Raw genomic sequence first — 15486 nt, 5'->3', positions numbered from 1 at the left:
GGAAAAAAAAAATATGTGCTGTGAGGAGGCATAGAACCAGAGAACATTTAGGGCTAGACAGAGTTGAGGGATGGGAGCTCTTTAAAGCAAGAGGAACAGAGCAAGGGATACAGAGAACCAAAGTTGACTGTCTCCATAGAACTTTTTCTGTGCTCTACTTAACAAAGTAAATACCATTAACCCATCTCCTTGAAGAGGAAGCAGTGGTTGTAGAAGAGAAGCATCACACTGAATTTCACAAATCCATAAACTGGCACAATAAGTCATCCATCTCAGCTCTATCAATTACCATCCTAGGCTGTGATCAAGTTAATGTGAAACCAAACCAGAATCTCAGTTATTGAAGTGACCCTAATATTAAAGTGACTATCAGATGCATGTAAATTTTATGATGCTGAAGATGTAGTGTGGGGGCTAGCAAGATGGCTCCGAAATTAAAGATGCTTGGTTTCAAAGCCTGGTTCAATTTCCAAGCCACTCACATAAGCCAGGCACAAAAAAAATGTGGTGTAAATGCAAACATCTGGTATTCATTTTCAGCAGCAAGAGGCCCTGTCACAAACACACACACATACTCATGAAGCTCAGGCAGAAGGATTGTGAGTTTGAGTTCACCATGGGCTACATGGTGAGTTCCAGGCTAGTCTAGGCTGCATAGAGAAATCCTGTGTTTCAAAACAAAAAAAAAATTATAAAAGTATCCTACCCTGTTTAAGAAAATTGCTAAGACATGAAGGAAAAGTTGTTCATAACTTTAATACCAAAATCTGTTCTTTTTAAAAAAGTTATATCTCAGTAATAAAGACCTGTCACTTATCCTCTAACTAGTCAATGTAGAATGAGAATTGGCTTCTTGAAAACTGTGAAGATTCTGCATGCAAAATTAGACAAAGTTTGAGGTAAGAAGCACATAATTATAAGTGCATAAAATTATAGAAATAAGGCCATAAACTGCATAACTGCGTTTTCTGTGTGTGGTATGTTTCCAGATGTGCTTGCATGTGTGTCCATTCATGCTCACATTTGTGAAGGCTGGAAGAGTTCAGGTGTCTTCCTCTACTGCTCTTCCATCTTGCTTGCTTGAGAAGGAATCTCTCACTGAACCAGGAGCTGCTGATTTTTCAATCAGACTGGCTGAACTACTAGTCCCAGTGATTCTTCAACCCATCATGACTGGGGTTACAAGTGCACAGCTTTTTACATGGGTGCTGGGGATTAAATTCATGCTGTCTCAGGCTATCTCAGGCCCTCATTCTTTCACAGCAGGCATCATTACTTGCTGAGCTGTTTCCCAGGCCCTGATAACTGCATTTTTAAGAGTGAGTGGCAAACCAACATTCTGCTGAGTACAATATATGACATATAAAAGACTCTTAGGAAAATTTATTGAATGAATGAAGGTCTTTGAATCTATATAATTATTTTTAGTTCAAAAAAAGAAAACATGTTTCCTCATCCACAGGAAGACCTTTAGATAATTGCCTCTACTTTTTATTTAGTTTCAGCTATGTAAAAACAATCTAAGAAAGAGCCTTGGAATGCATAACATTTAAAAAACTTTAAACAAATTTTGTGTTGGGTGCACAGTTCACATTAAGCAACATATGTGCCAAACTAAGCATGTGGCATCAGAAAGCTGAAAAGCATTAACAACTACATTTGCATGCAATGGGCCAAAGGTATTCATAAGGTATTCACAAGGGCAAAGGTTAAACAGTTGGAGGCCCTGGTTTAATAGCAGACCTCAACTGTTATTTAAACGTCACAAATGTCAGTGTTCGTCTTCAAATGGTATTACAGTAGGATTAGTGTCCTAAGCCTTGTTCCAATTTATGGAGAATCAGGGAGAATGATTCTCGTCAACTTGGTCCAAAGCAGAAGAAGATTGATTTTCCTTTACCACTCAGTCTGCTTTTATGAGTTTTCCAGACCTTACCTTTCCCAGTCTGCATCGTGGATGGAAACTGCCAGATCTGCTTGAAATCCACATGTGAACAGTGAATATGAAAGAGTTATGGCTCATTGAGAAACCAATGGAGAAAATCCTATCACTCTCAAATGCCTTCCCCCAGCCAGAGCACCCTACAGTTGTCAGAACCAGCAGTGACTTAAGCCATAGAACAGGTGTAGGACCAGCCAGCCCAACTCACCCACCCTACACACTAAAGGCAAAGACCTGCAGAGCAAGGGTAGGTGACAGCATCCCACATTTCTATCAGCATAATTTGTCCTTATTCAAGGAGGAAAAGATACATGATTCTGAAGTGCTTCTAATACTTATTAAAACTTACCTTTTTAGCATTAGTAATAAATCACATGCATTTGAGAAACAACAATGTGCCAAGTGTAATGCTCACATCTCAATGCTCTCAGAACTACATGAGGTCATATTATCATTCTTGTTTTCAACAGAGAAGATGAAACTAACATGCACACAACTTAGCAAGGGTTACTGAGTCTAGGTACCTCCCTCTTCCCAATTAATAAATGGGAAGAAACAAAAAGATCCCCAGTCCTGCACTTCTCCTTTAAAGTACTGCCCAACATGGACTAAAAGAGGGTAGTGTAGCTCCAGGGACTATAGTATTTTATGTTAGGTCACCAGTAGACAAAAGCATGTCATTCAAATGCCACACATTCCACACATGAGAACCATGTCTATCTTTGACAAAGCCCTTTCCTCTTCAGAGCCTTGGACATGCCCCAGAAGTGATTTACAGATAGAAGGCACAGCCTTTCCTACCATGAAGAGGACACTGGAGATGTCAAAAGCCTGGGACCAACCTGTGATCCTTTTCAAGCTCACTGAAGCCAACAGTAAAACATCAGGACTGGAGAAAAAGCAAATCTGCCAGTTCTCCACTGTGGTCCTTTCCATCTCCCAAGTCTCTAAGGTTTACTGCTATTTTAGAAAGGAAATGAACTTGTACTAGTGCTGGGTATCATGAGGGTGGGGTGAGGGAAAGCTTCACAAGGTCTCAGGGAATCCACATTAAAAATATTTGAAGGCTGGTGAGATGACTCGGTGGTTGCAAAGTTGATGGCCTGAGTTTGATTCCCCAGTACCCAAGTAAAACCTGACACACAAAATAGTGCATGCATCTGGAGTTCTCTTACAGTGGCAGAAGGTCCTGGTGTTTCTTTCTCTATTTCTCTTTCTCTCTCTTTCTCTCTCTCTCTCTCCCTCTCTCTCTCACACACACACAAATAAATAAAGTTTTTAAAAGTTTACAAATACATATGTCAGAAAATAGCCACTGCAAGAGAAGAAATTAGACATCCAATAAGACCCCCCAGAAAGAAAATACTTAGGTCCCTCTCAACTAAACAGGAGAGGCATAGTAAGTATATTTTTTTCTTTTCCCATTGGGGTGTAATCACATGACACCAATAATAATGTGTTTAAGATTAACACTAATGAGATAATAGCTCAGTACAAAACAATAGTTGAGTGTTTAACCAATAATAACAAATTTTTGTCATATTATAAACATAAAATTCCCACTACATGTGAGGCATTACTAGGCACTTATACATATTTAATTCTCTTTTTTCACACTAACTCTATTAAGTAGGTAATGTTATTAACCACTTTTTACAAGAAGAAACATGATTTTTCCAAAGATCCATATCTAAAACACTGTAAACTGTCACCTTTTCAGTCTAAAAGGCTGGGCATGGTGGTGCATTCCTCTAATGCCAGCACTTAGAAGGCTGAAGCAAATGGATTGTTAGTATAACAGAGAGCCTGCCTTGTTTCAGTATCCTGGACATTCAGCAAAGCAAATAGTTTATGTGAACAGTGCAAAGAAATGGCTTATGAAAAGATTGCTATCAGCATAGACTTTATCTTTCTTGGAGAAAACCTGTCCTAACTACATATAAGTCACTTACACTAATAGTACCCTGAGTCTATTCCCTGTAGGTTATTAGAAGTGGTACAGATTTACCATCATATGCTTAACAGGAGATTTATTTTGGCTCACAGTTTTAGAGATTCCAGTTAGCTTGCTCTACTGATATCAGGCTGAATGTCATGATGACATGAGTATGAGTGGACGCTGAACATCTCATGGAGATCAGAACTCACAAAAAGAAGGACTGGAGATAAGATATACCTTTCAAGAATGTGCTCCCAGTTTTCTCACTATCATGTTTTTGAAAAAAGAAATCATGACTAAAGCAGTGGAAATATGACCATCAGTTCAATTCTGTGTAGTACAAGTATACCAGTTAATCTGGTCTTATATGAATATATTTCTGTCAATAAGGTCTCTTGTCAATATTTCATGCATAGATACAAACCAGATATATACATGTGTATATACCAACTGGATTCAGTCAAGGAAGAACAGTAGAATTCAAGGCCAACTCTTGTGTTTTAAAGGTTTAAACTAGTTCAGACTAATTTTTTTTTGTTTTATGTTAATTAGTTTCCAAGTTCAAGCATACTTTGAAACTCCTCTACTAAAATTTCACACAAAAACCAGCAAAAGCAAGAACACAGGCCCTGGACATGATTGAGAAAATTAAAGCACAAATTTTAAAAGCATTTGATCTAGATTTTTATACTAGCTGTAGGCATTGAAAAGGGACTTCATGAGCATTCTCATCTTAATTAACTTGGGGGAGATAATGATCTTGCTGTTTCCCAGGGTGATCTTGGACTCCTAGAGACAACTATCTTCCTAATTCAGGCTTCTTTGTGCTAATCTACAAGTGCATGCCACTCTATCCAGCCTGAATTGATTCTTCAGTAAAAGAAATACAAAAAATGTTTTTGAGGGGAATTAAGATTTAAGTTGTAAATGACCATACTTGGATTGTGATATCTATGATGGCAATTTGGGTGCTTTTATCACTTCTCTCCTCTGCAGGCATAGTAAATATCAATATCCCTGCTAATATGCTTGGTAAACAGTAGATGAAAGGGTGAATATAGGCTGGCTGATGCAGTATCACTGATGAAAAGGAGAAATGGAGAAACGGGGCATGTTCCTTTGAGGACCATGGGTACAGAAGAAGTGATGTCAAAGAACAACACAATCTTGGGGAAGATATGATCATGGGCTACAAAAGGGCTTTTCAGTCTGTAACAAACATCTAATTCAAGATACAAATTAACCTTTTCACTAATAATCTGAAAATAATGTCTACATTAAGCTAGGAAGTAAAACCATTCAATTAAGAAATTAAAAATACCAATATGAACCAAAGAACTTTCTGATGGCAAATGTAGAATAGTTCTTTTGTTAGTTTGGAAATATTTTGATAGATTAATCTTCAAATGAGCAGCAACTTAAAATTTTCCCGTACAACACTACAATCTGCTTTATTGAATGCCAAACAGAAAGTTGCAAAAATACCCACTGAATAACAATCTCCACACTGTTAAATTCTAGCAGGTGGAATTTCAGCTGGCCAAAGAGTCAAATAGGAAACTGCTCTTCCATCCATCTCCCAGACTACTTTATTTGGTGAACTGAACACTGTAGGAAGATTGTCCTTAAGAATGTGATCAAATCTTGAAACAATCTTTTGTTCTCTACTACATTCCAAGGAAGTTTTTATGCAGGATAAATAACTCAATGGTACATTACAGAGGATAGAGGAGGAATGATGGAATGTAGTTATAAGATTTATGAAGGCTAAATCTAGCTTCTTCATATTCATCCACTTTATCTAAAAGGAAATAATGAGAATTTCTAGGCACATCAAAGAGAGGAGGCCCCTCACTCTAGACAATTTTACAACACTAAGACTATATATATACTTTGATAGTTATTCTGTTCACTAAGATATCTTTAAATATTTTAACTTAAATATAATACACCATTAAATGACATAATGAATTATTTATCCCTCTTGGACACAAAAAGGGTAGCCTTGTGCATTATATTAATTCAGTGAACCATGAAGAGATGTACTGTAAAACATTTACTATCAGACCACAGTGGTTACTCACAACTGAAAAGCAAATTGCACATCACACAATACACGATAGTTATCTACATTGCTAAAGTTATAGCTGAGGAATTATTGGCCTCCCTTATCTGAAAGACGAAATGTAGTGTGAGATCAAAGGAGGCAATAATTGTGCAGGAAACAACAATCTTTTTTAAAAAAAATTCCTCTGAGTATGAGAAACTGATTTATAAAGTTCAAGATTTGTAAGTACTGAATATCATCTTTGTTACCCAAGTTCAATTAAATATGTTGGAATTATTTTGAATAGACTATTTTGCAGAAGAAATGAGCACTAAAACAAATTGCCAAGCAAGGTGTCCTTCCTGGTGACTGAGCAAAACAAAATGAAAAGAGTACATGGTATTATCTTCAGGTTTATGGCATGAAGAAAATCTGTTTAATAAGTACATCATTACATAAACTTTTTCCATTATAAAGAGACTAGGTTCCTCTAAAGAGTCAACAGCAGGGGGGTTCTAGGCCTTGCTAGCTCATTACCCAAATATGTTCTGAAATAGCAGTTCCTATGACTCTAGTCTAGCCACAAGGAGAATTTCAAACAAACTAATATACAACTTTAATCAACAATTAGTCTCTAATAAGGTACCACCTAGGTTATTCTACCTTCTTACCAAAGCACATCTACAAAGAAAATTTTCATTAACAACTGATTACATACATAATTTGCTACCATCTTAAAGAGCTACTGAATCAGAAGATGCTACATGTTTTTATTGTCTTGTATGGAAGCATGGGCTTCCCTGAAACAAATTTTCCCTCAGAAAATTCATCATTCAAAGCACAATTGAGAGCCAGACATACTCATTCATGTCTATAATCCCAAAACTTGGGAGGTTGAAGCAGCAAGATTATGAATTTGAGACTCATCTAACAAGTATTTGTTAAAGAAAAGAGGTGTTAATAGGAGGAAGAGAAGACAGTAGAAAATAGTTGGGGAATACAATCAAAATACATTATATGCATGTATGAAAGTGTCAAAAATTATATATATATATACATATATATATGCATACATATATGCATACACACACACATATATATATATACATATATATATATATGAATTTTTTTTTTAATTTGTGTTAAGAAGGCACAGATTAAAAGTGGTAATCTGTGGAAGACTGAAGGATTTTTAGTCTCTTCCTGTTATCTTCCTAGAAGAATACAATAAGCACATATTGCACTTCTGATTATAAATAATCAAAACAGAACACAGCCACAGGGGGCATTTCAGATAAAATAATAAAAGGCTTTTTCCCCATTTCACTTATAGCTATGTATCTTACCAAATGTAGTCATGAGTCTAACATTTTCTACTTCTCTCTTTGAAATGTTCTATGAGCACTTGAGTCCCCTTTGCATTGGCTATACTGAAGAAAACAATCTCTGGAAATACTGTCATGTATTTCTAGGTTGAGACTTCAGTCAGCCAAATGGGAATTTGATCTCCTTGCTATAGCTACACAATACCTGATTTAAATACACAGCCAAGCAGGGCTCTTTACTTTTCTGTGACCTAATGAATCAATTTTAATACTGATTGATTCTATTTGATTGCTACCCTATAGGAAGATAATCTAGAAACAAACTACTTTTTCCCCATTTTAAGACTCCAGATTCAATAATATAACTTAATGCATAATCAATACTCAAAATATAAATAAACCAAGGAGGTTGGCATGATAATTTACACCTATGATTCCAGCACTCTGAAGGCTAAGGTAAGATGATTCCCATGAATCTGAGGCCAACTTGGGCTACATGATGAGTTCTAGACCAGCCTCAAGTACAGGGTAAGACCCTGTCTGCACTACATAGTCAGTTATAGACCACCCTGAACTACAAAGTAAGTAAAGTTAAAAAAAAAAAAAAACTAAAGGTCAGAAGTTTGCTTCATATAAACCATTGTTAAACTTAAATAGCATTAATATCATCTTTTATCTCCTGTATCAGACATTTTATAAAGATGTAAGTTGAACCTTGTGTTGATCCCCAGCCCAAGAGGACAAAAAAGATTAAGCCTTGCCTTTCCCCTGAAGCTTTCTCAGACTTCTTATCCTCAGCAGTTCCCCTAAATTTCTATAACCTTGACTAGGGTTTGCTCACCTAGCTCATGTGAACTACTTTATTCTAGGCATATATACACTTAGAAAAATATTTTAAAGGTAAAAAATATTAAAGGTATAGCTATGGATAAAATCTACCTCTCTCTGGTTTTTCTGAATATCGTGGGTTCCTTATATCACATTGCAGTACCTTTCCTCCAACACTCTCCTCACTGATCTCAGGCCTGGAACCTTGTCTACCAGCTATCTCTTAGTCCATTGACTTGCAGTTCTAGGCTTGGCCTTACTTTCCAATCTATGAAACCGTCTTCTTTAGCTGAGTCTAGTCAGTGCTGTACAGACCTAACTTGGAGACCGCATGGTGGGATTAAAGTCCATCAGGCTGAGACTCAGGACCTTGAAAGGCCAGGCTCTCACTCTGCTTAGCATTCCCTTGGACTTAGTCTTTCACTTTTTAGGATTCAATTTCCTCATTTGTAAGATCACAGTGCCAAATGAGGTAAGCTCTATTCCAGCTCTTAAATGTTATGCTTTCACTTGTAGGGCTGCTCTACCCAAAACAGTAGCCACTAACCCACATGGAACCATGATAATTCAAAATCAGGATAATCAAGATTAAAAGGTACAATTCAGTTTTGCTCATTTCTTTTAGCCCATTTCACTTGCCCAAAACTACATGTGACTAAAAGCTACTGTATTATACATCAGATAAGGGAAATTTCTATCTGCCAAAATTGTAATTAAACAGACTTGTTCTAGAGTGATATGTTAAATCACAGTTATCCATTTAATGGTATACCAACAGATCCAACTAACTTTTACTTAAGTATTGTATTGTCATGATTCATGTATAATACATGAAATATGTGCATTTTAAGATATTTTCTTCTTTTTATAGTTTACATATTTCTTATATTTTAAGATATTTTCTTATAATACTATAAATTTTCCTTTCTCTTATCTAAGAACCATTACTGTGCCCATGGAAATTTCTGTCAGCTGTACAAAACTCTTTCCCTACTCTTCACACATGGAAGTGTGTATTAAATAAATACAAAAGTAATATCATTTAGACAATTAGAAAAACTGAGATAATATCTTTATGTGCATGTTGATATGCACCAAAATACTCTGCCAAACAGCCCACTCAGCCCCATGGACAACATGGGACCAGGTTATGCAAGTATATGAATTGTCAGCCCTAACCCCATGGGAAGGTAGGCAATTGGCAAGGTAATATTCCCTTTTTCAGCTTTGGTCTGACAGTTTCCAGTCATAAACTACCAAAACATAGTTTTTCAATAAATCACTGCATTTAAAGTAAAATCTATTACATTGTTTTTCTTATTCCAATTGTCTTGTTCTCCTGGATAAATGCCACCATTTCTTTCCTATTAAAAATATTTTCTTCTTCTTTGGAACTGCCATGGTGCATTATATCATTGTGGAGCGACTCACTATGTACTTTTGTTTGAAAGTTTTTATTTTTAAGTTTTGAGAGAGAGGGATAGGAAAAAGAAGAGAGAGAAAAATGCAGAGAGAGCACATCAGCACTTTTTGCTGCTGAAAACAAGCTCCAGATGCATGTGCCACTTTGTGCATCTGGCTTTATGTGTATACTGGAAAATTGAACCCCAGTTGGCAAGCTTTGCAAGCTAGTGTGTTTAATAGCTGAGCAATCTCCCCAACTCTTCCCCATGCATTCTTATTATGATTTTATTGTAAATCCATTGTTTTCTTCCTTGTACTTCTTAAATTTTCTAGCATTTAGTATAATAAAGTTGAATACTAGCAGCCAGCTAGGGATAAAATCTAAGACAGAGGATGAATCAATAAAGTGAATGCATTATGAGTAAATGAATGTTCATGAGTCTAATGGCTATAGGCTCTAAAATAATCTAGGCTTACAGTACCCCACCTTTACCCAGCCTTTCAACCATGACTCACTTAAAACCCCTTTCTTAACCAGGCATGGTGGCACAAGTCTTTAAGCCCAGCACTTAAGAGGCTGAGGTAGAAGGATCACCATGAGTTTGAGACTGGGACTACAGAGTAAGGTCCAGGTCAGCTGGGCCTAGAATGAGACCCTACCTTGAAAAAAGAATTCTTCCTTCTCTTCATTTTTTGTTATTAAGTATTCAGTTTACTGTATGAACAAAGCATGTGCCAGTCCCCTTCTCCTTGTGTTATCCTCTTACATTGCTCTTCTTCCACACCACTATGCCACTGAAGGCCCCCCTCAGTGGAACTGTTGGTATTCACCATTGATTATGTGTGCATTCAACTCTGTAACTCTTACAATCTTTCCGCCCCCTCTTCTGAAATGTTTCTTGTGCCTTGTTATGAGTGTTGTAAACCTATTTTAGTGTTGCTCTCTGCAACCTGTTGATTTCTGCTTTGATGAGTTTTGAGTGTCTCAGTATCTACCAATGTCTCCCTGGAGCAGGTTCTCAGGACAGCAGTGAGACCAGCACTAAAATTTAAATCACCAGCTTCCTCTGTGATGTCTCCTGGGCCCTGGCAGATGTACTAGCGGTGGTTCATCTCATGCTAGGCAGCTGGATCTAGGTTCTCCCAAGTTTTTGCTGCCAGCTTTAAATATGTGTGTGTGTGTGTGTGTGTGTGTGTGTGTGTATCTCCAGCCAAGAGTGAGAACAGTTTGGATTGAAGGGGATAAACATGGGCTGAAGAGATGGCTTAGTGGTTAAGCGCTTGCCTGTGAAGCCTAAAGACCCAGGTTCAAGTCTCGATTCCCTAGGACCCAAGTAAGCCAGATGCACAAGGGGGCACGTGAGTCTGGAGTCCATTTGCAGTGGCTAGAGCCCCTGATACACCCATTCTCTCTCTCTATCACTCTCAAATAAGTAAAAACAAAAAAAATTTAAAGGGGATAAACATAGTTAATTGAGACTTTTTGGTAGTGTGGCCACTCTTCTTGGACAAAGACTCTGGAGTCAATGACCACCATTTCCCAAGTATTTTTATGCTTTTATTATTAGTAGTATTAACAAGATGTTTCATATGGACACATCATGTATTGGTATCCTCTTTTCCCTCATCCTTGACCCCATTCCCTTGATGACGCTCTTCAATAAGGTTGCAGGTATTCCTCATGGGGTTTTACTTTATGTATTGTGGGATCAGTAGTCAGTTACTTTTGCAGGAAAAGAATGCCTCTGGGCATGATGTCTCAGCCTGTGGCTTTTACAATCTTTCCACCCCCTCTTCTGCTAATTCCCTGAGCTATATGGGTGAATTTTAACTGTACTTCAGTGATGAGCTCTTAGGAGCCTCTGAATCTCTACTTTGGTAGATGTTGAGTATCCTTAAGTCTATCTCCTACACCCTGGCACAGATTATCAGGAACAACATGGAGGCAGCACTCTTGCTTGTCTCCCCATTCCTCTGTGGATTCAGCTGTGGCTTGGCTGGAATGCAAGGGGTAGTTTAATCTCCTCCAGTCTTTCTACCTTCTGCAAAAAGAACAGATTCTCCAACAGAGAGTAAAGTCAGCATAGTTTAAATGGGATAAGCATTATTAATTTAGGGAGAGTTTGATGTATGTAAACCCTAGCACTGCAGAATATAATCTTTGTCTACATAGTATTCGGATCTGGTTCCCAATTCCAGATATGAGTTCCTTTACATTGAGCAGACCTCTTAACCAGTCAGAAATCTATTGGTTACCCACTGAGGATTTGTGCCACTATTGCACTTGTGTGTACATCCTGTGAGGGTATTTGCTTCTGAGTAGTTTAGACCTCTGGCTGCTGACACTGTTGTTGGCCATTTAACCCCAGTAGCTCATGTAATGTTTTTGATCACTAGACAGACTAACTGCCTGGGTACTGGTTTTCTTCTGAATTCCAGCCAGGTCTCTCCATGAAGCATATGGTACCTTCAGCAGTACAGTCTTAGTTTTTGCCTCAGGCAGGTAATCAAGTGCTTTGATAGAAAGCTGAATTGATTTGGCAACCTCATAGGTCTCTCTGATCAACAGCACAATTTGGATAGCAACCAATCACTACTACTGGAAGTAACAGGTCAGAGACAGACTTTTTTTTCTTTTAAGCTTAAGAATCATCCCACCCTCACCCAGAGCCCCCATATTCCGTGTTCACCCTTACTCATTTTGAGGGTTATATCTTTTAGGTTATCTCAAAGGATAAAGGTTTCTATGGTATCAGCTCATTTTGGATTTAAGTTTGTGTTTGTTTCTCCCCACCCTCACCTTTTCTCCCCTCCCCACTAAGCCTACCATTCCCTATTGTCTGGGACTTGAGTTGCCTATCAGGTATGACAATAACTTAAGCAGGTCCAGTTTAGGAACCACAGATAAATGACACCATGCAGTGTTTGTCTTTCTGTGGCTGTGTGAGCTCACTGAATATGATCAGTCCCAAATCTGTACATTTCTCTACAAATTTCATTGTATCATTTTTTTCTTACTGCTGAGTTGAATTCCACTGTGTAAATGTATCACAACTTCATTATCCGTTCATCCACTGATGGACAGCTGGGTTGATTCCAGTTCTTAGCTATGATTAATTGAGCAGGTATAAATATGTTTGAAATGTCTCTGCAATGATACATGGAACATTTAGGACAAATGCCTATTAAGGGAATAAATGGATCTGTTTGTAGCTCTATGTTCATCCTTTTCAGGAATCTCCAATCTCCAAATTGATTTCCATAGTGGTTGTACAAGTTTACATTCCCACCAACAGTGGATGAGGGTCCTACTTCCCCACATCCTCACCAGCATTTGTCATTGTTAGATTTTTTTTAATGATTTTCATCATTAATGGGGTAAGGTAGAATCTCATGGTTGTTTTAACTTGCAATTCCCTAATGGATAGGGATGTTGAACACTGTCTTAAGTGTGTGTTAGCCATTTGTAATCATTCCTCTGAAAACTCCCTATTCAGTTCTTTGCCCCACTTTTGGAGAGAGTTGTTTGATTTTTTTATTGTTTAGTTTTTTTAATTCTTTGTAGCTTCTACATATTAGGCTTCTGTCAGTGGTATAGCTGATGAAGATTTCCTTCCATTCAATGGGTAATCTATTGGCTCTGTTTATGGTGTGTTTATCTGTGCAAAAGCTTTTTAGCTTCATGAGATCCTGTTGGTTGAGTCTTTGTCTTATTTCCTAGCCTGCTACATTTTTGGTTAGGAAGTCTTTCCTCATTCCTGTATCATGGAGTGTGCCTCCTATTTTTTCTTCCACAAGGAGAAGAGTTTCAGGTCTTATACTGAGGTCTAATTGGGCTTGATTTTCATGTATGAAGAGATGAGTGGAGCTAGTTTCATTTTTCTACATATGGTCATCCAATTTGTCCAACACCATTTGTTGAAGGTGCTGTCTTTCCTCCAGTCTACATTATTGGCTCTTTTGTCAAAGATCAAGTAACTATAGTACTTTACCAAAGGTCTGAGTCTTCAATTCTATTCCACTGGTCTATGTTTCTGTTCTTATTCCAGTACCATGCTGTTTTTGTTACTATGGCTTTGTAATATAGCTTTAGATTGGGTATGGTGATACCTGCAGAGGTGTTTTTTTTTTGTTTATTTGTTTGTTTGTTTGCTGAGGATATGTCTGGATATCCAGGGTTTTTGTCCATTCCATATGAATTTTAACACCATTTTTTCAATTTCTGTGAAGAATGATGTTGGTATTTTTATTGGTATTGCATTAAATCTGTGTATTGCTTCTGTAGAGTTGTCATCTTCACAATGTTAGTTCTACCTATCCAAGTGCATGTGAGCTCTATACCATCTTCTCAAGACCTCCTCAATTTCTTTCTTGAGTTATTTTATGCTTTCATTATGTAGGTCTTTCATATCCTGGTTAGTTAAGTTTTTTGTTGCTATTGAAAATAGGACAACCCCACTGATTCCCTTCTCTGTATATTTGTCCTTTGTATATAGAAAGGCTAGTGGCTGGAGAGATGGCTTAGCGGTTAAAGCGCTTGCCTGTGAAGCCTAAGGACACCGGTTCGAGGCTCGGTTCCCCAGGTCCCACGTTAGCCAGATGCACAAGGGGGCGAACGCGTCTGGAGTTCGTTTGCAGAGGCTGGAGGCCCTGGCACGCCCATTCTCTCTCTCTCCCTCCCTCTATCTGTCTTTCTCTCTGTGTCTGTCACTCTCAAATAAATAAATAAATAAATATTTAAAAAAAAAAAAGAAAGGCTAGTGACATTTGTGCATTGATTTTGTATTCTGCCATGTTGCTGAAGAAATTTATCACCATTAGAAGTTTTAAGATGGAGACTTTCAGGTCACTTAAGTAAAGGATCATGTCATCTGTCCTCTTCAAATTGGGTTAACTTGACTTCTTCCTTTCCAATTTGAATACCTTTTATTTCTTTCTTCTGTCTTATCGCTTCGATTAGCAGTTCTAGTACTATGTTAACAAGCAGTGTTGAGAGTGGGGACCCTTGTGTTGTTCCTACTCTCAGCTAGAACTCCTCGAGTCTGTCCCCACTAAGTATTATATTGCCTTTATTGTGTAGAGATATAAACACTCCATGCCTATTCTCTCCAGTGTTTTGATCATGAAATGGTGTTTTATTTTATTAAAGGCCTTCTCCACATCAATTGAGATGATCATGTGGTTCTTATGGTTAAGTTTATTCATGTGGTGTATTATGTTGACTGATTTCCATATGTTGAACCATCCCTTCATCCCTGGAATGAAGTCTACTTGATCAAGTTGAATACTTTTGATGGATTGCTGAATTTGGTTTGCAAGGATTTTGTTCAGGATCTTTGCATCTAAATTCATTGGGGATATAAGCTTATAGTTTCCTTTTCTTGTTATATCTCTGTCTAGTTTTGATATTAGGGTGAGACTAGCTTCATAAAAAGAGTTGGGGAGGATTCCCTAGTCTCCAAGTAAGTGAAACAGTGTGAGAAAAAATGGTTTCAGTTCTTCAATGAAGGTTTGATAGAATTTGAGTGAGAAACCATTCAGTCCTTGACTTTTCTTCCTGGGGAGATTTTTTATTATCTTTTGGATCTCGAAGAATGTGATAGGTTAGTTTGAAAGGTTAATCTGCTCTGAGTTTAGTTTTGGTAGGTAGTATGTGTCTAGGAATTCATCCATTTCTTCCAGAGTATCCAATTTTGTGAAGAAGAGATTCTGGAAATATACCCTGATTATTCTTCCAATTTCACTGATGTCTGTTGTAACCTCTCCTTTTGCATTTCTGATTTTGTTAATTTGAGACTTTTATCACTCTCTTTTTTTTGTTCCTTGATCAAATTGCCCTGTGGTTTATCAATGCTCTTTAGTTTTTCAAAGAACAAGCTCGGACTTCCGGTTAAGATGGCGGCGTAGGTACCACGCCAAAACAGCCTGGGGGGGGGAAGACCAAAAAAAACTCAGCAAAATACACACTTTTACTAAAAAGTGAGGTGTATAGGAAGTTGAG

Source organism: Jaculus jaculus, chromosome 1, assembly GCF_020740685.1.
Source record: "Jaculus jaculus isolate mJacJac1 chromosome 1, mJacJac1.mat.Y.cur, whole genome shotgun sequence".
In the NCBI taxonomy this organism is placed as follows: domain Eukaryota; kingdom Metazoa; phylum Chordata; class Mammalia; order Rodentia; family Dipodidae; genus Jaculus; species Jaculus jaculus.
Note: the sequence above shows the minus strand (reverse complement) of the source record.